Consider the following 24,127-nt stretch of genomic DNA (forward strand, 5'->3'; position numbering starts at 1 on the left):
TCTTTCTTTCCTAGCGCAATAAGTGCGCGTCGATTTAAGCGCAGCTCAAATGCTCGAGAAAAGAAAGTAAAGAAAGCGCTGGAAGGACATGCTTTTACTGATTCGTACTGGCGTTTTTCTGTTGCTCAAAAGAACTGACAGAGCAATGTGATCGGCAACGTAATTACTTCTCGAAAGAGATATACTGCGGCTGAAACAAGAACTAATAGTGCCAGCTGTGCGACCATGATGTCTAAACAAGGTCTAAAGTAACCGTACCACGCCTGAGAAGGTTTGAGTTTTCTTCTCTTTTATTAATTTATTTTCGATCGCTCCATACTCTCGAGCGCTTTCTGCGACTGCTCTTGTTTTGTTTTTCATAACTGCTAGCGCCAGGTCTTCGATGTACAGGGACGCACACCACACGAACCTCGTCTAGTGTGCGTCCCTTTCACGTTCACGGGCGCGAAACTTTTTTTGTTTTTGTACATTCAGAACGTTCGTTTATATACCACGTAAGAACTTACCTAAAAAAAAAAACTGACTCACCAAACGTCACTGACGCGGGAGCAGGTAAGTACGGTCTTTCGCGACGTTTTTTCGCTCTCTCGTCACTTCGGGTCAAGGCCGCGAGATGCTGAACGCCTTGACGACGTAGAAAACAATAAGTTCATTCGTGACGACCTTCAAGTTCGTCGTTTCATTTATCTCGAGATCGCGAAACGAAGGCTAATGTTTATTGATACCAGGAAGTTTTAAACTGCCGTATGGCAGGAGCTGTATATCAAGCATGGACACGTACAAGGGATAATGACACGCAGCATAAGCGCACTTCGCTCGATACCCCGAGAAGCCGCAGCGCCCACGGAATAGCCGCATAAACAACTCCAGACCCGTCTCCTTTGCCGCCTTTCTTGATTCTTCTCTGTATTTTTTTTTTTTTTTTTTTTGCGAGCAGACTGAAATAGGAGCCTTGATTTTTGTCAAGTCAGCCGCGCAGAATTCGCGCCTCATCTGGCAGCGGCTTCGTCGCTTTTGTTCGACACGTCCAAAGGATGGAGAATAAAGGAGCACTCGTGATTCACGCTCGAGGCTCTCCGCATTGAAAAAAAGAATTTACTGCCGCCCGTCCGACTCAAAGCGCTTGTTATTCCGAAAACCGAATTAGAGAAACGGCGATGGAGATGGGCACATGTATAGCGAGAGAACAATGGCACCTCGAGTGATTTCATTGCCTTCGTTTTCCCTGCCCAAAGGCTGCGCACGTGCCGAAGAACGGCGCCTCAAGAAATTCGCGCACGACGTTCGTTGCCTTCGAATGAGCCGTCAGTGCGAGTCTTGTCCGGCGTCGAAGAATATAATTATGCCTTTCTGAGCGCGTTTCCTACGCGGTATTATAGACGGAGTACTGCTCGATTCGTTGGGTGGTACAAAAAGGGGGGGAAAAATAGCGTATATTTTCTAATCCCATAAGGAATGGCCGAGAAAGTAACGTCTTGACTCCCTGCCGGCGCGGTCCTTTTGGAAGGATAAGCCCTGAAGGCCCCTTAGTTTAATGAACGTACAAAGGATATACGCAGAAAGCATAGCAATATATATACGACACAAAAGTTATCCAGAAGGTGCAGAAATACGCGCCAAATAAATCGCCCGCGACGGTATAAGTACGTATTCGGATTGTTTTCGGGGGACTGAATAAAGTAAGGAGTAAGTACTAGGAACTTGAAGCGCATGCTATGGGTGCAAAAATCCGAACCAAAAGTACAGGCGGAGAAATATCTCTTTGAGGGCTTTCTTTCACCTCTGCGTGAGAAAAATGGACAGCCCAAAAAGTTAACTTGTTTTCATTCTCTTGACAAGCCTTTCTTGTTTGAAATAGACGAAGATGAAAGAGAGAACATTCATACCTTTGCATAGAGAAGATGACGAAAGGGTAGTACGCTGCCGTTTGATACATAAGGACAAGAAACTGGCGGTGTGCTAATAAACTAGAATATAGTCGACAAAAACAGTCGCATTAAGTACACCTTTGAAGGTCTTGTAGACTCTTACTATGACGGTAAATATCACCCGTCAGCATGAATCCCACCATACATTTTATTCGCATAAAAAAGGCGCATTCACGCTTTTTGCGCCAACGAGATACTGACGCGCGCTAAGTCGGCCAAAATTCACCAGTTAGCTTGTTTCTGCATGGCTTGCGCGACGGTATGCCGCATTCGACGATTAAAGCACCTCCCCCCACCCCTCGCCATCGCATGTGGCAATAGTAACCTTGTATGCCGCAGCATAGTAGTAGTAGTAGTTGGAAGTAACGCAGGCCATAATGCGCCAAACACAAAGGGGTATGGGTGGCAGAGTACCACGGATTCCCAGTCTCTAGTAATCTTAACAACAAGCTGTTACGCCCGTCAGCGATACGGAAAGATGCGGCCGAGAATCATATCGACAGGGGTGACACACAGTTTGGGCGAAGTCCACGTCGCACTGCTGCCATCTCTGTGCAAAATGGCCTTCTTATGGGCCAGTTGGTATGATTCCATATGTGGACCAGCGTCAACTTTGGGACACGGGGACGTAGAGACACATTGAAACACAGAATTGTAACGCGGCCTCAGATTGTCTCGTTTCACTGGGGCTCGCGTTCTCGATTAACGGCTGTTCCGTCATCTTTTCCAAGGTTTCGTTTTTGCTTTTGTTATGGCCCCATTTGCCATGCGCTTTGCCCTCTCTCCACCCTTCTCTCCGCCTTTATGCCACTGTATATATTTCCGCCCGTTTCGCCCCTTTTTTCATTAAAGTTGTTAGTCAGCGCTGTGTTCCGTGTTTCAATGCCTCTCTACGTCCCTGCGTCCCAGAGTTCACGCTGGCCCACATAAGGCATCTGTGTGCATTTTAACACCTGCTGAGGCGTACAACGAGGCGGGCGGAGGAAGGATGGAAGACAGGAGCGTCCCCTTTGAAACGGGGCTGTGGCAGTTGCCACCATGGTGGGCCTTTTTTCTTTATACTTATTTGACGGTGTAATAAATCGGTCTATAAATTCGCCATTTTCTTTGCGTACAACTTTTAATCCCACACTTCTAAGCTCATGTCTCCTCTCTGCTTTTGAGCCACTAATCTACCAATCGCATTTTGCTAACTTCCACCGCAGATTCATTCACATGACCATTTTTATCTCTAAATAGCAGTGCCTCGGGGACAGTGACTATGCCTGCATCAACATTCGGATGGATACCATACACCATATTCTAGTACAAGATGTTCAACTGTTTCTACAGATTTACCACACACTGCACATGTGTCATCTTGTTGGTTAAATTTCTTTTTGTAGCTTCACGTTCTCAGACAACCGATCTAGCTTCAAAGAGTAGAGCACTGCTTCTTGAGTTATTAACGATTTCTTCCTGGTCTGCTTTTTCCAATTTCAATATAGTTCTGCAGTCTGCTTCATTTTCATTGAATTAATCCAGTTTTTATCTTCTACGATTCTAAAGCTCTTTATGTCTCCCTTTTTGTTTCCTGCATATTTACTGGTTAGTTTCCTAGTCCTCTCGCCAGTGTGAGTAAGTGGTTTTTCTGGACAAGTATTTAAATACCTTAGCTGGCCGCCTGTTATCGTCCTATTTCATCAGGCGTTGAGAAGCACGCCTGAACTCTGGAGAAAAAAAAAGACAAAAAAAGAGCACAGAACGAAACTAGCTCGATTGAGAAGTAACCACGCAGTTTAATCTCGTCTCCACGTACGCACCGAATTGGAAAGGCCGAACAAATCGCATAGACGTGCGCCTGCGGGATCAGCGGCTACTACCGCCGCATACAAGGCAGCCGAGAGTCCAAATGCAGCGCTGGTTCTTTGTGCCCTTCGATGTCCTGGCCACATGCTCTCTTCTGGACCACTGCGCGTTAACCGCCATGCGTTTCAAGACAGCAACGCGCGCTTCCCCTGCCTTCCGTTCTAGAGGGCTTCTTGCCTTCGTTGCTGAACTCAACGGCTCTGCAGTGAAAGAAGCCACGTTCGGACGCATTTGCTGTAAAGCCGCTGTTCGAGTGTCTGCCCGAGGGCCCCGTCGCAGCCACCAGCCCTCTCCCTCGCGACTAGGTTTTAACAAGTCCCCCCCTCCCCCCCCCCCCCCCCCCCTATTTTTTTTCCTTTCCGTGATCATTATGAGGCACCTCACGCACCTAGTGCTTCACAGCGCGCTTCGTTATTCGCTCATTCACCCACTGAGCTTCGTGCTCGTTCTGCGCGGCTATTTTGGTTGCCGCATTGCAGCTTTGAGCCGTCCTCTGCGATCTGGTTGTTTGTTACGAACAGTGGAGGGCTGTTTCTTGTTTCAGCGTTGCTTTGTGCCCGCTGGTAGCTGCATCTTGCGGCCTCGCAGCAGCTATGGGTTGCTTGATACAACGGCCCAGTTGAAAAGCTCGAAGATCAACGAGCAGATGTGACAGCAGCATCAACAACAGCTCGCGTTTGTGCGAGAACGGACACAGGACGTTCGTTTTGAACGTGCACAACTGTGGCCATTCTGAGTGAATGAGTCAGTTCGTTGAGAAACCAACTTTTTCATCTGTCACCCTCTGCAAGGAAGCGGTTGACGTCAAAACGTGCTAACCGAATGCCCTTCACATACGGGACCGAAGGGAGGGAATGAACTACACTGATGGGACCGCGCGGAATACAGAAGTATAGACTGCGGTTAGAATGCCGACACGGCACGTTGGTACTCCTTTACACGTGGTTGCACTGTCGCATTTTCAGATTGATTGATTGATTGATTGATTGATTGATTGATTGATTGATTGATTGATTGATTGATTGTGGTCAAATTTCGTCAACGCTGCGCGCAGCGGCACCTTCATAAGATAGTAACCCCAGAGCGAAGGTGACGGACACCGTCGCCAAGACAGAAGACAGCGTCAAAAGCAGAAAACAAGTGAAGAAACTAGCGCACTAAGTTAAGGCTAGCCTTTGGAAGCAGTGGCGTCGCGTGACATCTCGTTGCGGCTGTAGAAGGACGGAGCGACAAGTGCTGTTTAAGGAGAACGGTTTTAGATCATCCATGCGACCTTCTGAAGGCAAAGGCTCCCTCCTCCTTTTCAACGTGATCACTGAATTCGAATGTACACGGGGGACTCCCAAAATTTAATTGCTGGGTAAAGGGCTCTGTGATATAGTAAAGAACCGCGCGTAAACATTTCTGCAAACAAAACGTTTTGAACAGAGAGAGCGGAATATTCTGTCGTTTGGAGACGAGCGCGGCTGCGCGATTGGATAGCTTGCGTTGAGCTTGTGGCGGCTGAGGAGGAGCAAGAAAATTTCTGGGCGCTTATCTCAGCCGCTTCAGGACAGTCCCGTTGGAAGTCACTCGCAAGAGGCAACCTTTTCCGCAGTCCACTTTACTCTCGCCAAGCTAGATTTACTGCCGCAATCGTAGCGAGCATAGCTTAACAGCATGAGACATTCGACTTACAATGCATGTTATCTTGCATCACGTACTGCGCGCATATGTTGACTTGATCTTTGCGCCGGAGTGCTCAGCATACGGTACCTGCCTCCCCCCTTTAACGGCCTGCTTTTATTCGTTGCGTAACGTCCATTGTGACAAGGCGAAGGTCATGACAATGCTTTACCAGTTGGTAGGCAGTCCGCGTGAGTCGGTTGGGAAGCCGGACAAAGAGAAAAAGAAAAAAGAAACAGAAACCATTTTGGCTTGGTTGGTTTATGGGGTTTAACGTCCCAAAGCGACTAAGGCTATGGAGACGCCGTAGTGGAGGGCTCCGGAAATTTCGACCACCTGGGGTTCTTTAACGTGCACTGACATCGCACAGCACACGGGCCTCGAATTTCTCCTCCAAAGAAATTCAGCCGCCGCAGCCGGGATCGAACCCACGTCTTTCGGGTCAGCAGCCGAGCACCATAGCCACTGAGCCACCGCGGCGGCCTACCATTTTGGCGGAAATCATGTGAACTTATGGAGAACTATAAGCGCCGACACATGATCACGACATCCCCGCTGCGCAAATTGAGTTGAAGCTTGTCGGGCGAGTTGGTTGTTCATACTAAACAACGTGAGACCGAGACGGGTCAAGAAAGTGCACTCATCGACACGAGCGCTGGCTTCCATCTGTTTGTCTTCTTTATGCCTGGTATACAGATAAACACGCAAAGCGCCAGCAAGAAAGTAAAAGAACGCACATGATGACTGACATGCAGTAACTGTGCTCAGTTCATTGATGATCAACATCCATCTAAAAACATAAGCTCTTTTTCTAGATAGCGTGAGCGATGTCACGCGCACGCGCACCTGTTTCCTGTACGTGCAGTTCTCACCGCCTCGATGGTCTCCCTAACTTACTCACCTCCGTGACTGGTGATTCGCACACAGGCACGCGTCGCCTGGAACAAGTCCGTCGCCTGTAGACTGAGTCCCGAACATTGACGGCAGTCCAAAATGATCAATTTGGAAACACTTTCGATTTATCTGTATATTTTTTGTCCTGATTCTCGCGCCTCCATCTATCTCTTGACGAAATACTGCGGTGAAATATTCAATAGAAATTTAGAAAATGACGTTTTTTTTTATGTGCGGTCGTAGAAAATTGCGAGCGGCACCGGGCCACCGGCAGGTGCGGATGTCTCCGGGTCCGAAACCCTGAGCGATCTGGTCAAAGCAATAATTTTGTGTTCCTCTTGAGCGTAGAAAGGGGCGTGGTAGAAGCAGTTTGCATGCTTAATGCCGGCTGCGAAGGAGCAAGCTTTGCAACGAAAGTGACATTTGCATTAGAATCACGTTCGCTGCAGCAAGCAGCCGGAAAGAACTCGCGGCGCCTGAAAAAGGCCTACACGATGCACGGTGGCGGGACAGGGTGTTTTTTTTTTTTTTTAATTTTAGGTTGCTGGCGCAGCAAATTTGGGATGAGAAATTTTGAGTGCAGTTTTGCTCAGCTTTCATTTTTCTTTCTTCTGCTGTCACTGATGCCGTCGCGTATACTTAATGAATAAAAATAGAATGATTCTCTTTGATGCACACGGGTCCTGAAACATTGGAGAGCGCAGTAAAGCTCTCAGTTTTTTTCATATCATAAGCATTTCTGGCAGTTTCTTTTATTTATTTATTTCTGTAGAAACAGTTTTCAGGTAAATATGCGCGGTAGAGTTAAACTTTCATTTTTATCATTAGCGTGCTCCCAAAATATAAACTTTGGTGTACAGAACGGCGTATCGTAAACAAGGCAATATTAAAAAATTCCGCATTTTATTCTTAGTTAATATCCCGGGGGTGACTTCACGATAGTGTTATTTATTATTACTGGGGCAAAATATACTAGATATTTTAAATCTGATTACACTTCTAGAATCAGCATAAAAACTGCTTAAAGTAAATGTACGATATATGATTGCATTTTACGCGTAAATATTGGAAATTGTCTTATTTGCCGCGTCCCTTCTTTACATTGTAACCATGCTCATTTAGCCTGCTGTTTAGGCATCTGCCTGTCTGTAAAATATACTGGTCTCCACAAGACAACGGCAAGCAATAAATAACTCTCTCATCTTCAGAAAAAAAAATGAAAAAAGTGCGGTATTCAGGAAATAAAGAAGATACAAGTGAACAGCTGTAATCCCTAATATTCACCAGATCTTGCGCAACCTAAACGCTCAATTGGCAAACGAATAGGCGTTCAAGCTGTATTTTCAGCACCGCTGAAATTGTAAATTCTCTGCAAAAAGACAAATCCGCGCACAAACCAGCACGAAAAAGCAAGCAAAATGGTCCACCAGAAACGATTTGTCACGTGCGATGAGGGTGTCGCTTATCGCGTGCCGTTGTCTTGCGGAAAGAAGTATACTGGACAGACAGACAAGTGCGTAAACAGCGGGTTGGAGGATCATGGTTACGATGTTACTGAAAGCAGTCGGGGCCACCTTAGCGCGCACTGCCGTGAATGCGGGACTCAGTCTAAGCGACGGACACTGTCTAGGCGATACCTTCCTGGGTTCGAGCAAAGCGAGATTATCTCCGTCACAGAGATCAGCCAGTACGGGAGATCATCGAGGCGGTGAAAATTCCGCGTTTAGGGGAACAGATGCGTAGGCGTGGCGTCGCTCGCGCTTCCGAAAAAATGAAGCTATGTTTTTTTTTTAGATGAATGGCGATCAACAAAGTAATGAGCGGTATCACTCTGTGTCAGTCATCCTGTGTGGTCTTTTCATGTTTTGTTACCGCTTCGTGTCTGTATCTACACAGTGCGTAAGCAAGACAAACAGTTGTAAGTCAGCGCTCGTGTCGATGAATGCTCTTTCTTGACCCGTCTTGGTCTCGCGCTGTTTGGCCGTTCCATTGCAGAAGCGTTCAAAGCTTTGCGTCTCAGTAACGAAGAGCTGCCTTTCTTCGAAAAGGCGAGAAACCGAACAATATTAAGCTGCCGGCAGTACAGGATGCAGGAGATAAGACCTTTTTTCATTGTTTTAAAAGCTAGTGCATATACAGGCTCGTTTCCCTCTAATAACGGTCTTGGGTGTGAAAAATCTCTGCCTCCAACACTTTTGGCCGAGACTCCCCCCTCGCGGTTTGACGACGCTCTAGTGAACTCGGCTACTCTTCTTGCATCCATGTTTAGTTCGCAGCTGAAGAGAAGGCGAAACACAGTGACTGGCCACCCACCAGGAATTAGCACATTGTGACGCCCATGGAAAGGCGATACCCATTCTGCGTGGTCGGCGTTGCTGGACAAGCCGAGCATGAGGAGAACGAGGTTGGTGGCGTCTCGTGCTCGGCAAGCGGGCCCAGCTGCTTTCAATCCTCTGTCCCGGTCTTAATAAACCCCTGGGCGTAACATCTTGGTGGAGGTGCGGGGTATCGATCCCCGTGCCTCTCAAAGTAGATGATCAGCACCCGTACTCGTGGCAGTATTGACTTGGGCGCTAGGCGCATACGTACTGGGTTGGTGCTGCCGTTGGTTAGGTGCAAAACTTACTAAATCTAACTACCTAACGCTGTACACCACAAGATGTGCGAGCGTGATGTCTGGCACTTCCTATACGCTCCCATCTGTGCTCTCATTTCTTACATGCAAGACCATACATCAGTCGCTGGCGCGGCGCTTTAAGGTTCTGCCACGGGAAATTAGTGCGCGGATCGTCTTATTTCTGCTGAACAGAAGGTGCGTATTATACTAAATGCATTGGTGCATCAATATCCGTTGTTCAATGTGTAGCCAGTAAGGCAGACTCTACGTTCGAACACACGGCGGTTCGTTCCTTCGAAAGCCGATTATTTTGCGAGGCCACGCATTTTCCTGCAGCTTTCTTGACAGCTGCTCACAGACGGCTGTTTATCAAGGAGATAAACGCTTCGCTCTTTAACAGGGAAATGTTAAACGCGATAACGGTGAAGGCTCATTTATTTTCAGAATGTCAGACTCGAAAATTCCAAAGCGTTCGTGCATGGATAAATATTGCCCCACGCTTCAAAAAGTGCCCTCTCCTATCTTTCCGCGGCTATAGCTATACCACGCTTCATCTCTGAGCGTCTCGAATGGTGTATTCGGGTACCGCTGCAGCCACTGGTATGTCTCTTCCAGCACAGAAAAAAGAACAAAGTGTAAAAAAAATTTGCCGGCGATTAGCTAACGTTCTGATTAAGACTTTCAAAACTAAGTTGAGATTTTTTACTGTGCAAACTGATGATTAACTTAAAATGCCGCTTTCAATTTTGTACATCATCATCGAAAGGCAACGTGGAATTTGAAAAATACAAGTAAAATACCATTGCAACATATAAAGCGGACGCTGTTTGTTTGGCAGAACGAAAGAACTGGTGATTTCATCACCTCCTTCTACAGATGCTCAAATTGCCATCTCAAGAAAGAGAAGATGCCTTCTTCGTTTAGAATGACGAGACGAACATTCAGAGCGAATGAAGAGTGGAAGGAAAGAAGGAGATGCCACGAATTTTTGCGCGTGAAAGCAGGAAGGTAAAGGGGATCATCTTGCACAGTAACTGTGTGAATTGATGTGAACACGACTGCAGATTACAGGTATCGGGGAACTCCACCCTAAGTCACTCTGTCCGTCAAGCCGCTTTTTTCCACTCGCCAATTTTCGGAAGCGCCATCCACAAGCAGTCGATTGAATTCGCTTGTTTGTCTAAGTACTGGTTCCAGGTTTGCCCGATCTGAACGCTCTAATACCAATTTTTTCTCTTTTTCACTTGGCGGTGGCACGAAGCTTCAACTTTAGCGTGCGCAATTTTGTCACTTTCACTGGGGCCATACAACTGTGGTGAAAAGCAGTGAGGAAATAATTCCCCGCTCTGTATCCCTCTTTAGTTCCGTATGATGCCGATTAAAAAAGATTTTCATCAAAATCGGTGTTGCAACTACAGCAGAGCAATAATTTGTGAGTTTTGGATGTACTTAGAAAGCTAGACATGAGACTTAACGCTGACACCTTGTCTGTGCTATGTAGAAATTAGGTTCAACGCGAAGACCGACGTCTGGAAATTTCCGACATGAGGTGTGTTTCAAAATTAAAGTATCGATCCACAAAATTAGAATAAGGGAGAAATTACTCATTCGCATCCTCCCAAGCGCAGCCATACGTCTTCAAAAGAAAGCATGACAGCTTCCACAGAAACTTCGCTGAAAAATTCGCCCTGGTTCGGGGTTCGAACCCGGGACCACCGCTTCACCAGAGCAGTCGCTCTACCAGCTGAGCTAACCGGGACGGCTAGCATACGGTAGGGCGACAGCGACCTAATCAATAACTCGAAGTGGGAACAGTGTTAGTCAGATGTTTTAGGGGAATCCCTCAAGGTGGAGTAGATTTCTAATAAGGGAGTAATTACTCATTGGCATCTACCCAAGCGCAAAGGAAAGCTATTACAAATATACTCCACCTTGGGGGATTCCCCTAAACATTTGACCACCTCAAAATTAGAATTTGAAAATACCTGAGCGAAGTCCTTCTGACATATATATATACATAAGACGCAGTTCACCAATTCCTTCTCAGCGAGCGGATAACGCGAGTTAAACTCGCTTGAAAACTCGAAAATGCAATTTTCCGCACCAGCCTGTCAGGTAAACATGCAGCGAGTGACTTTGTCTCCGCTTTGAACTTGCATTCTAAATTTATTCCTGTCGTGAGCCATATTATATCGCATACGCAGTGGAAAAAAGCATCGAAGTTCATTCCACCCTGTAGACAGTTGTTTTGGGGCAGTACGGTTGCCCAATTTTGACATCTTTTTTTTTTTTTGATGAAAATCAAAGGAAAGGCTAGGCTTTGCAAAATTTAGCAGCTTGTATGTGATCCTCGCGCAATGCAGACAGATTTTATGGCATGGCTTTCACGCGCCAGATACATTCGTGGTTCGATAAAATGCATGCGTTTCGCACAGGAAACTTGGATACTCCGACATTGCCTCACTGTAGAGTTTACGACTGATCGATACTGCGCGGTTATCTTCAGGCTGCTACGATTATTTTTTTATTTCTTTCTGGCTATCATTCTTTTCTCATTTTGGCGCCAGTGTGATGCAGCCATCCTGGTCTCGGCTCCAGCCATGCAATGTTGCACAGACTGCTTTTGGTTTCGGAGATTTTTTTAAAATCTTTAACAAACTTATTGATCTCATTTCGCTTGTTCTTTTGTTTCGTGCAGCCAGCGCATATCTAGCGATGTAGCATACATAATTACCAGCTATTTTTATCCGCTGTCGGACTTACACGCCTAAAGGGAGAATCAATGTCGGACTTCCATGTACTGCTTGACTGCTTTCAGTCAGTACGTTTTTCTTCTTTTGTTTGTTTGTTTGTTTTTTCGAATAAGCCAGGGAGGCCAGGTTACGGTCCGTTCCTTTTTACTTCACCGCCTAACCTGTCGATCACCTTCTTTACTAAATGAGGTTGCGTTGATGATGACTGCCGAATGCTGTCAACAGAAACGGCAGAAATATCTGTACGCTCCAGTTGCGCCTCTACAGCACGGTGGATTTTCCGTTGGCTTCTGTTTACAGCGTCGTCACTGTTACACTCATATGACTTGCGCAGCTGTCAGCTCAGCTCGTGCTTCTCCTCTGGTCGGCCCTAGCTTTTCCTCGGCTGTTTACGGAGGATGCTGGTGATTCCATCGCAGCGTCCTCTGGTGCACAGGTGCAGGGATTTATACACACCCGTCGCCACCTGTTCGCGACGCCCTACAGAAAAGCAACTAGAAACATACAAATAAGCACTGCTTCCCTCCCCCCATGCACACACTTGATGCGTCGTTGATTGAAGGCTGTTCACAAACTTTGCCGACTTTTGTAACCTCCGCTACTGTTGTTGCGAAGGTTATATAACTTTCGCACACGAAAGAGGAAACAGAACAGAAATTAAACAATCGAAAGTCAGGAAAGGGAATCGTAATCGCGAGTTGAGTTCCAGCGCAGGTGATTTCATGCCGGACAATAAGACGGCATGGCGCTGGTGGCGGCACCGCGTGCAGCGCTGACGAAAGTCGCCGCCGCTCGATAGGAAAAGTTTGTTGGGAAGGCACGGGGGCACTTTCCAAGGTCAGCGCGCGCGTTTCTCTCGGCGTCCAGGGGGTGAGGGAGGGAGGGACGCACAAAAGTGTGTCGCTACGCCCGGGCGCGCGCAGCGCGGAACAGCGTCTTCCATCATCGGCGCCGCCGCGTGCAGTGCCTCGCCCACGTCGGGATGGCCCGTCCAGCTGGCGCGTGCGCCCTCCCTAGGTGCGCGCTGTGCGGAAGGAGGGGGCCGCGCGGGGGACCAGGCCCTTCCCGCCCCCGGGGCGGCGGCGTCGGCTGTTATCGCTTGCCGGTCGGCGCCGCGTCGGCTGCGCTGCCCGACGGTCAAGGTCAGAGGACCTGGTTGGGGCTCCGGCTATTGCGTACACCCAGCCGCATCGTAGTGAAAGGGAGGGGAGAGAGATTCCGCCCATCCTTCTGGTTCCGTGCCTCGCTTATAGGCGGAGAAAGTAATGACGACCGTGCGAGTGACCTTACGATCGCGTGACGTGGGGAACAACCAGGTCGGTTTGCCCCGGCCTCGTCAGAGTGCGGCTGCCGCAGTAGAAGTCGCAACCTTTGCATTCGGTGTCTGCGCGCAGGCACTTCCGCGGCACCCAACTGTCAAGCGGCAACGGCTTCGATGAGTTGACTTAGATAGTGGTAGTTTATTGTATTTAACTGCCTCGTGTATTCGAGCTCAGGTTAACACGGTAATCTGAGTAATTGGCTTCAGTGTAAAATGAGGGCGGATATTCTGACCTCTGCGGGTGAACGCGAAAGGAAAACTGCCAAGAGCGGCGAAGTGAGCGCAACGACAGGGTGGAAAAGTGCCTGAGAGAAGCACGGGGTTCCCACGTAGCTGTGCCGCCGTCTCTCACGCTTATCTTTACGACCCGGGGTGCATGAGTCGGACTAGGCCGCTGGCCGTGCGCAATGGGCTCGAGCACGCAGCCGGAGCTCTACGCTCGAGGTGTGCTGGCCCAGTGTTGCGCCGTGTCCGCTCATGAGCTAGAGTGCTGGAGAGAACAAGGAGAACCGTTAAGCCAGATGAGGATTCCAGTTGACTGCCCTGCACCGAAGGGAACGAAAAAAAAAAAACGCTGAAAAATGACGAAAAAAAAACGAAGGTAAAAACCCAAAATATGGACGCGAGGAGCTTAAAGGGAAACGTGACGCTCTCAGGTTCACAAAGCCTGTTGCGCAAATGCAATGTGGGAGTGTACGGCGCAAAGTTTTCGGATTGGCGGCGGCTGGCCACCTAACGGTCAACATGACGCAATCGTCGTGGCTGGTCGTGTGGCAAACGATTCCTTGGTATACCCTAAGAGGCAGCAGGCCTAATTCAACTCACCCTGCATACGTACTACGTTCGCAGGGCACAATAAATCTCTCGATATAAAGTCGCATTGCTAGCTGCAGCAACTCCTGTAGAGTGTATGATGAATAAATCTGCTGGGGCAAGGACGAGAAGAACACGGAAGGATGACTGGAAGTATAGCCAGCAAAATTTTAAAAAGAAACAAGGAAGTGCCTTTTGATAGACTGCCACAGACAGCTTCTGCCGAAGTGTCATCCCGTTGTGCTGCAGCGTAACGCCACATATTCGCTGGGAACTTCTAGTAAATGCATTAGTCCGCAAAAGTGCGCTGCCAGTAGTAAGAAGAATGCTTCACGAGCAAAGTGAGGAAACAAAGGTAGCAAAAAGACGACATGGAAAATAGTCGGGAATTATTTCGGTCGTCATACTGATAGCACCCCCTAAATTATCGCATTGCTTGCGTTTTTCCCTTTATTCATTTGAATGAATAGCATCCTCGCTTTAAACTGCCCTATATTTGCTGTTATGCTCTTTGCTGCCTTGCCGGCGTCGCTCTTGGCATGGTCGCGTTTTACAGTAATGGCAAAGTGCAGGGGTTATGCCAGTCCGCAAGCCTGGCAAGCATCCTACAGATATAAGCGCCTGTACCGTCTCACTACACTTTTAAGTTGGATCGGAAGCACTTATGCTTGAAGTGGAACTTGACGAACATGTTCACTCTTTACCGACGTCAGTCTTTCGGAAAGGTCTCAACAGCATCAAAAATGTCATCGCCCTTGCAAGCTGCGCAAAAAAACAGGAAAACAGAGCAGTACATAACCATTACTGCTTTCCTATATATAGCTGTCAAAAAGAGCATTTGACAACGCGTATAGCACACGAGGTTATTCGTTCAGCCTTGAAGTCTATTGGTATTAGTGATCGCACGCTCAATTGGCTGTGTAACTACCTTAATATGCCAGCGAACGACGACGGCATAACATGTATACCGCAGTGCGTATTTGTGGAATTCGACAGGTACGAGTTTTAAGTACATTTCAATATCTGCCTGAGCGGTTTGGGCAAATGCATGCCACCCATCGCTGAGGTTTCTCCATACAATGGTAACATTGTGTGTGGTCCTCAGCACGGTACAAGTGCACTGTTCATGCGCGGCTACGGAGGGCATTATGCTCAGCTGAGCTATTCTTCAGCAGATGAGGCCGCGGGATGTCACTGGAAAAGTGTGCAGCAATTTCATCCATCATGTGCGACCTTTCACGCTGTATACATGCTGAAAGTTGCCGGAACCCCTGCGACCACAAATTCTGAGGTTTGACTTTTGACAAGTTCCTCTTGTGGCTGCCGCAAGTTCTAAATTCAGTGACCACGCTTTGTGCATTTACCTCCATCTTCCGTGCGAGGCTGAGAGAGGCTCAGACAGACGATGTGCCTGCAATTCTGGCGTTAAGAACATAGCCAACGCCCCTGGTCTAAATATGGCATATTTCGCTCTGCAGCGTATGCGGTGCGCACCGCCACATCTACACCAGTGGCTCTGTTACGCCCACATCTTCTACAATAGGCGCTTACGTGCACCACAGCCTCGGTGACAATCAGCTACAGAACATCTGCTGCTGTTACGGAACTCGCTGCTCTACCTGCCTTGCCTGTATTATATCAGGCAGCCGTCTACGACATCGGCCATTTCCGCTGATCCTTTCGCTGCACCGCAATCTGTGAAGCCTCCATGCACGCGGGAGACGCTTACTGGCAACACCATTCACACTGAGCGTGTGGATTACGCGCCAACGTTGTGCTGCAGCGGCTGCCTGCTGATCACTGCGGCACTGTGAGCAGTTACGAGTAACACGCTGACAGCGCAGCAAGAGCGGCGGGGTCGTCCCTTTTTCTTTCCCTCGGAGTTGTGGGGCAAGACCTGCGGGCACTTACAGTGCACCTCACGTTGTGCCCCAGACCATGATGGTCCCATGTGGCCACGTCGACATTACTTGTGGCTTCCACAGGACGCGTAACCTGGACAGGCGTGACCATACGTACTATCAGCAACAAATGAAACGCGAACAAGAAAACTAAGGAAAGAACACAAATACATCATCATATTAGCTCCTAGAAAGCAAATACAAGCGAGGTGGGTTAACACTTCTGTAGAAGAGTCATCACGCTTCCGAAATGTCATTACTCTCCACTTGTATAGAGCTTCCCCTTCCAAAGAATTTGATACTTTTCTGTGCGTGGCTCAACTGTCTTGTTCGCGTTTCATTTCTTGCTGGTAGTACAGCCTTTGTCAAAAGTAGCCAGGCTGCATGGTTTGCTTTTCATTCGTATAGCAGACCCCTCACGTCTTCTGTAAAGATGAAAAACTTCTTTGAAGGTGAGGGTAGGGGTTCTCCTTACCATACTGAGATTTAGAGCTTGAGGGCTGGCATAATAGCCTAACTATATGACTGAGAAGCAAACCGTGCAGCCTGGTTACTTTTGACAAAGACTGTACCTCCATAATGACCACACGTACCTCCATAATTTCATCTCGGCCAGGAAACTGGGCGTCGGTTGCGCGATAAACTGGTTCAGCGTGGGCCATGTGGCTCAGCCGGACTGAATGCGGCGGCAGGAGGATGGTTGTTATGTGAAAGTGTTGCATTTCATCTTTATCAACCAGAACTGAAGTATCCCACGAGGTAGACTGTAATTCAGGCTAACACTTGCAGTGAACATTGATTAATGCTTTTTCCCCCTACTTTTCATCAGATAAAATTCGCAGGTCCTGCCTGAGAACAGATAAAAACCCAACCTCCTTTCTTATCATGCAGGCGAAAAAACAAAAACATGCATGACATTTAGGCCCGGAGTTTTCGGAGCTGCATGGCAGCTTCAGAACCCGTCAGCCGCTATTCGCAATGACACGGCCGGCTGTCGTGATAGCAGTCAGCAAGGGCGAGGGCGAGAATCTCTCTCTCTCTCTCTCTCTTTTTGCCCCGATCCTCAGGCGGAAATGTATGACTTGGAGCCGGTGTCACACGTAACCTTTTCAAGGAAAGCATCAGCAACAACCGACGAGCAAAATCAACAAGAGACCTTTAAAGGACGATGACGACACGTGTTCTCTGTCTTACTGTTTGGACCTTACTTCTAACGTCAGCCTTTCAGGCGAAATTTATCCGAGGTATTGGTTTAGAACGACTCGAAGCAATTAGTACTCACGTAGTGACAGTACAGCAGTCCGGACGAGAGATTTTCGCGTTCGTACGCAAGAGTTGCCCTGATTTCCTCCTTAACGAGAGACGTTCCAGAGTGACCCCATCAGCTCGTAACGCCTTTCCTCCGCGGTGCCGCTAACGCACCGTTTACATTCACTCTGCGTCGGCACAGCTGTTGACTCAGTGTTAGATAAACCGTTTCCGTTTCAGCAGCCTAGGCAGACCTGAGTGGCTACGAATACATAAGTAGGCTTGTTATGAGCTTTAGATATCGGAACGCACTTAAAGGCGTATCAGAGGGGCATTCGCTGCAGTGCATATGGTTTGTTGCGGATCGACGCAACACTTGCAGCCAAAACTGTTGCAGCTACAGATTTCAGGTGATTATCAGTAATAGCATTTGCAAAGTTGCGTAGTTTTTTCTATAAATTGTGTTCTCAATATCTGGGTGAAACGTCATTTGACAGAAAACTTGTCTTCCCGTTTATTTACCTTGTCTTTCCAGTTATGCTGACCCGGCTACTGTTGAAAAAAAAAAACTCTGATCATGACGCTTCGCAGAGCTGATCAAAGGTGCATTACAAGCGTATTCAAGACTGTGTGAGCGCACAACCTAGTTGAATTCTCAGGAGGACACAAGGGCGCAATAAAAGACACGGACAAAGAAGTAGACAGGGACGAGCGCTCGTCCCTGTCTACTTCTTTGTCCGTGTCTTTTATTGCGCCCCTGTGTCCTCCTGAAAAGTTATGAACCAACACGCCCAAATACAAGTACTTCTAGTTGAATTCGAGTTGAATGATATCTTGACAGTTTTTTTTTTTTTTCTGTTAGCCTGATTCAGGCGCATTCATTTTCTGCCGGCACGCTGCCCATTGCTCAGATCGTGAGCGCACTCATGCAGTATCTTCCAAACAGTCTACACGCTCTCCACGTGATGCACACGGTGAGTTCGGCGCGCCGCTCGGAAGCGCGTGATGCTGTCCGCGTAGTGACGCATAGGGCTCGCTTTGCGACCTGTAAAGTTGCGAAAAATATCGGTGCTATTCGCGAGCGCGCGCAGATAGGCCGCGCAGAACACGGTGCAAAAGAAGAACGCTGAACACTTCCATGGGCAGTATTTGCTCTTTTTTTTTTTTTTTTTCAAAGAGATGAAGAAATATGGCGAGCAGCTTCTGACCGAGTTCCTCAATCCGTCTTCGAGACGAGCTTCCTTCTTGCGCGCCCGTTTGAGGCGTGACTGCGCAGCCTCGTTGCTGTGCGGGAGTGCGTCTCGAACGCTCATTCGCCACGCGCCAGTCGTCCGGGCATTTCCCCCGCATCGTGCGCGCGTCCGCTGACTTCGCGTCGCTGAAAGGGCCCCGTGGAATCGCGTGTCGCTGCACGCTTCTCCGCAGCGCTCCGTGCTCGAGCACCCCTCAGCAAAAATAAAGGGGGCTTTCCTTGCGCGCGCAGGCAGCTTTCGTGACGACCGTGTAAAATGGACGGCACTGCCAACCTCCGCACGCGAGCCAGCCGCATCGCGTCAACAAAAGCACGGTCGCAGCGGTTCCTCTCTGAAGGTCGCTCACAAACGCATAGACAGACATAGAGGAGGGGAAGAAAAGAATAACGCTCGAAGCTTCCTGCGTGGGTGAGGGCAGCTGTCTTTTCTTCTTTGCTCGCAGTGAATTGAGACAGCAGGGAGGAGGAAAAATTAAACTCGCGCGCGAGTGAATCACAAAATATGTACGGAACCGTAGAAAACCAGTTAGTTCGGCCCCGCAGAAGGGCAGGAGGAGGCGGCCGCACACGGAAAATTCGCGTGTCGCGGATCGGGAAGAAGGGGCGCGACGGAAGATAAGGGCTTTGGAAAGCACCGCGACAAGCTCCGTTTCCGTGCGAGCCGGTGCATGGATAGGCTGCGTAGCCGAGCATGTGGCGTGATGCGCTCGGGAGCTCGAACCTGCGCGAGGCGGGACTCGATCCCCCCGTAGCTCTGACAATGGCCAACTAAGAAGTCTCGGCGGCGGCCGCAGGGCGTTGGTAATACGGAACCAGGAATAAAGCGCCAATCGCACAAACAATGGCGCAATAGAGATGGCGATCAAAACACGTGGCTGCGTGAGCTGATTGCGGGAACGGGAGAACCTGGTGAGGAGGCAAGAAAGAAAGATTTCACGGTGCCGATTCAGCTGTGGCAGTTCTGGTTTTCTGGTCAGTTGCACACGAAGAGGCCGAGCGCCGACATGGAGTTGATCGTCTAGTGTATCAAGTGGAGCCGGTGTTTGACTTGGTTCCCGAGGAATCTCCATAAAGGACAACCCCCTTTTATGGTAGGAAGTTATTATCCGGAGACAGTGTTGCTCATGAGGCGTCTTCCTTTTCTTGTTTACTGCCGCGAATGGCAGCCTAGCGGCGCGATATTCTGCAGCACTGGTGGGAGAAAGCGAGCGCTTTGTAAGGCGCCGTAAAGACGTCCGTGTCATGGAAGAAACACGCATTGCGGGAGTAGCAGCCCGGACGGTGTACGAGCGAGGCAGCGTGCCGTGTCCACTTGTCCACGCTCGAATGCGTCCTGAACGGGCGCTTCCTCGGAGCGGGAACCGGTTTCGGACACGGACATCAACGCAAACCAGCGGTGTCGCCGTGGAAAAAGCCCCTCACACTGAAAGATCACCACGCGATCGGCGACCAGTGTGAACCGGGCCAGGTTCGTAGATGCGACCCCGGGCGAGACGCGACGGACGGATGATAGCGCATCGGTCGTTTGTCTGTGACGGTGGTTGGCGGCAGACGCTGAATGAGAGCGTGACGGAGGAGAGCTTGCGATCAAATGTAGCAGGGAGAAAGCTGGTTCGAGGTGTCGATGGCCTCGGAATAAATTTTCGTCGACGAACAGTTGCTTAGAAAGAGAACGAGAGCTTTATACTGGAAGCAGGCCCTGAGGAGCGTTCCCGTGACCTATGCTATTCTTCACACGGGAGCCTGGTGCAAAGAGACAGTAAGCAAAAGTGATAGAATCTGTGCACATCTCCTTATAGATCAGGCAGCGAGCACTGATTATGCACGGCTGGCGAGGTCTGCACGTGGCATAAATTTTGTACAATGCGTAAACAAAGCGTTATTTGTCTACATGACAATGCAAGATGCAAACAGGTTGCGCGACGTTGTGACGACGGTACTCAGTGTTAGGCTAGAGTCGCAAAGGAACATCGAAAGACCCGCAATGCACGGCGTACTTTTTCGACTGACGGCGGTCCGGACCTTCCAGACCTATTGTTACAAAAGCGGAAACTTTTTTTTTATAAAAAAAATGGGGGGGGGGGGGGGAGGAGGTTGAAGTTGAAGTTGAAAGTTTATTGAATACAATCAAAGTTGCAATTGTATACAGCGAGAGGTCCCATGGTACAAGACCGCGGGCGGGAGCTCCCATGAAAATAAATTTCAATATGCAACATAATATAAAATACACAACACATTAATTAGTGACGCACAGAATAAATATAGGTACATAGTGTAATATTAGTTACTGAAATATTTAAATACAAACAATGTAATGCAGGATAATGTACAGTAAAACACTCACAGATGCCGCGATACATAGGATCACATAGGATTACATTGAGCTCATGGTGTTCAGCCGCATAAATCAGACAGGTAAAGAATACGTTGCGCGGCCTGTTGGTACGCATTTCGCATGACCGATAGCGGAAATACACTTCCAAGATCCAATTGTCTCTACCTGTTAGACGAGTCCTGTTTCTTTTGCTGTTATACAGAAACACCAAAGTTGCTGGGACACTTTTGACTGCCAGACATTTATGGCGCACAAAAAAAAATGTATTCTGACTGAGTCTGAGTCTATGTCAACCTTCCTAATCAAATGTCGTCTAATTGCTGTGTGCGGATAACTTGCGCGCTCTCCACGGCGCGTTTTTTGAAAACATTCGAGGACGAGAGAGGAAAAAGAAGGCATACGGAGGCAAATCACCGCCAGAGGGAGAGAGAGAGATTTGATTCGGAAAGGATCAACAATAAACGTAGAAAGGCTGGATGGAGTGGTTAGCAATGGCCACTCCATCACACAGCCGGAGACCGGCCGGACGTCGTAAGGAAATGATGAAGCTCTAGACGAAAGAAATGGAGATCAGTTCGGAGCAAGCAAGGTCTAAGAAACCTTACAGTGTTGCATCCGCCTGATTCAATTAAAACAGCAGGATGGCGCCCATGGTGGTGCCACGAACTCCTGATCGCTGTAGGAGGCGGAAACGCATGCAACAGAATGCTCCCGCAGGTGCAGCGGTCGAAGATGGAACAGGTAGCTCGGAGCAGCTGGAGTACGAAAGAAGTCGCTCGTGCGATACTGCAACACGCGTTAACTCTGAACGGCTTCGTGAGCGATGCGACCTACATTAATTTAGAGCGGTTTTGGGGTCAAAAGTGTCATTTTCGTTGTTTGCGAGTGAAGTTCTGCTACGGAGATAAGACAACACTTAAAGCGCTGATTCCATAAACGATAATAAAAATATTAATTTCAGCCGTCCGGTAAAGCAAAAGGCAAAACCCGAAGTTTTACTGTCACTCGCTAGGTTTTTGCCTTCCTCCTACGTATACGAAGAGCGTCTTGCTTAATTCGCTTGTAACTGCCGATGAAGAGCGTTAGGACAGAAAAGCGAAGCTAATGCTTTCGCCCAGTCGCCCACAAGTTTGACCCTGTCGTTGAGATATTCGCTATGGTAGCTGTCCTGAGTACATATTCAGTCATGCGTCGTTAATGTGGACACTTTGGCTGCCGAGAAAAGCTGTCCTAAGCAAGCAGTCCGTAAGAACGATTCGTGCAGAAAAAAAAAGGTTAAAAAACATTGGGATTAAGGTTTGCTTCAGTGCATACTGGTTGGCAGTGAAGTGGAAATACGATAAATTCTAGGGAGCTCCAAGTGCATTATTATAGTAACCATTATCTTTCAAATAATGTGGAGCAGTACCGTGCACTTAGTGTTCTATGAGACGCTTGGTGGTGTCACATGGAGTAATGACTTATCTCGTACTATGATTTTCCACATCTCACGAACCACTGGTACGTATCTGTACTCAGTGGGCTATCAACGCAGCACATGCTACAGAGCGCGTGTTCTTCACCGCCATTCATGCAATTCGACAGACGACGATGCGCGTCGACCGGACAACATGGCAATATAAAGCGAGAAACCACAGAGTATAGGCTATCACTCGGGCAATTTTGAGCTTTCACACTCCCTTTCGCTGGTGTGCTGCACTCAAAATACCCCTGAGGGAAACAAATACCTGGTTTGTGCAGTCGAGGTTTGTCCTCATCGCTGTCCTTATTAGCGCGACAAAATTGCGTGGCACCAAATAGGCTGTGTGCAATTTCACCCTGTCCATTTTCCGGACAGCGAGATTCCGTATTAACGAAGCCTAGATGCACTGGAAAAGTTTGGTCCCAGAAAAACCTGTCCACAATTTAGGTTGTCCATATTAACTGAGTACGACTGTACATTTACATACAAGAGTACTACGTATGCTTGCATGACTACGCGATGGAGAGACAAGCCAACCTTCCGAAGTATCGCTGTGCTAACTGCACCATTTACTCTTTCAGAGTCTCGTGTTCATAAAGGTGTGTTATAGAATTAGCGGAAAGCTGGAAGCATACTCGCTATGGGGAAATAATAGATACAGGTGCAAGTGCCGATTAAACTGCAAGTGTTCAGTAAGGCATGTTGACGGGCTAGTTGGTTTTTCATCTTGAAACTTGGGAAAAAACCCACCTCGGCGCAAATGATTGCACGACACAAAAAGAGGCGCCTGTCCGTTGTCTCCTCGTCTCTTTTTGTGCAAGTGTTCGCTCACCCGACATGGACATACGCAAGCGAACTATAATGGAAGAAACCACATTTGAGCATACTTCCAGAGCATTCTCGAAAACGATCTTGAATCGATTCCTGTCATAAAGCAAGCCCTTGAACTGCAGCTGCGGAGCGAGTTACGAGGCCGTGCCTATACAGTCAACGGGAAGACGTTGCGAGAAGCTGCGAGACTCAGTTGAGAGAGACATGAGGGCCTTCCAACACTCGCGTATACAGGTCTCCAAATCGACGACACGGCGCTGTGCGGCAGCTACGTGCATCGGTACACGCACACACGCTGCGCGAACGTACACAACAAACCCATCCTCCCCTCCCTGGTAAACAGGCAGCGGCTTGCAACACGGTCACGACGCCGAGGACAATGGGTCTCCGCGAGGGCACAGCGACGCGACGAGAGCGGCGGGGCACTTTGCATGGCACCCAACGACCGACTGCGCCCTTCGCCGTGCAGCGGGCGCTTCCTCCGTTGCGCAAGCATCCCGGGAAGCCGCCGTCATAAGCCGTGCATCTTACGGGACCGCGGCCCGGTTGTGGCGCGACGGAGCTTGTCAGCGTTCCGATAGGAGGACGCCTTTCGCAACCAGCAGAGGCCAGTTGCCTGCGGTCGCCGCGTAAGGAGTCCCGGCGCTGAAACGAACCGTAGCGATGTCCGCAAACTATCGAGTCGCCCGACTCAGGGCGACCAGCGCGAAATCTGACGAGACCCGCGGTGATTGGCGCACAGAGCGCGTCGGAAAAGGCGTTTACAGAACGCAATCAATTTCTAAGGCGCTGGCAGGATCCGCTGTGTTTGATGCAGGATCAAATATTTGTGAGGCCCCTCGTTTTCGGATATACAGTACGACGACTAGAAAAAAAAAAAACGGTGAAAAACACGGTGCAAAGAAGAGACACCCATAGCGGTGTGAAGATAAGTCACACAGGGCACGAGTTTGTTATTGTGTTCTGCGAGTTGTGTTCTCTTCGGTGTGTTTTTCTTTGCCCCAGTGTTTCTCGTTGTTCTTGAAGTCGATGTACAGAGCCAACTAGCCCAGTTGTCTACGACCGTACTGCGCGGTATTTTTTTTTTACCCTCTGCAAGTTTAATTAAGTCCGAGTTAAACCCAACTTCTTCCCGAAAAGCCGCCTTTACTTAATTTAACGCGGTCATAAACTGGTCGTGTTTCCCAGTGCGAAGGGCTGAAAGAACTGTGAGAAAATCGTACGCTATCTAAGAATTCACTTGAGAAAGGTCTGCTCCG

General features: G+C 48.7%; 1 protein-coding gene across 1 annotated transcript in view; it reads left to right on the plus strand.

The window, feature by feature from the left end:
- LOC149351829 (lysosomal alpha-mannosidase-like) overlaps positions 1 to 24,127 on the plus strand; it is a 347,210-nt gene that overhangs the window by 461 nt on the left and 322,622 nt on the right. The gene's annotated exons all lie outside the window — the stretch shown is intronic.

The sequence above is a fragment of the Amblyomma mixtum genome, chromosome 3, assembly GCF_055824585.1.
Source record: "Amblyomma mixtum isolate Tamu chromosome 3, ASM5582458v1, whole genome shotgun sequence".
NCBI lineage: Eukaryota > Metazoa > Arthropoda > Arachnida > Ixodida > Ixodidae > Amblyomma > Amblyomma mixtum.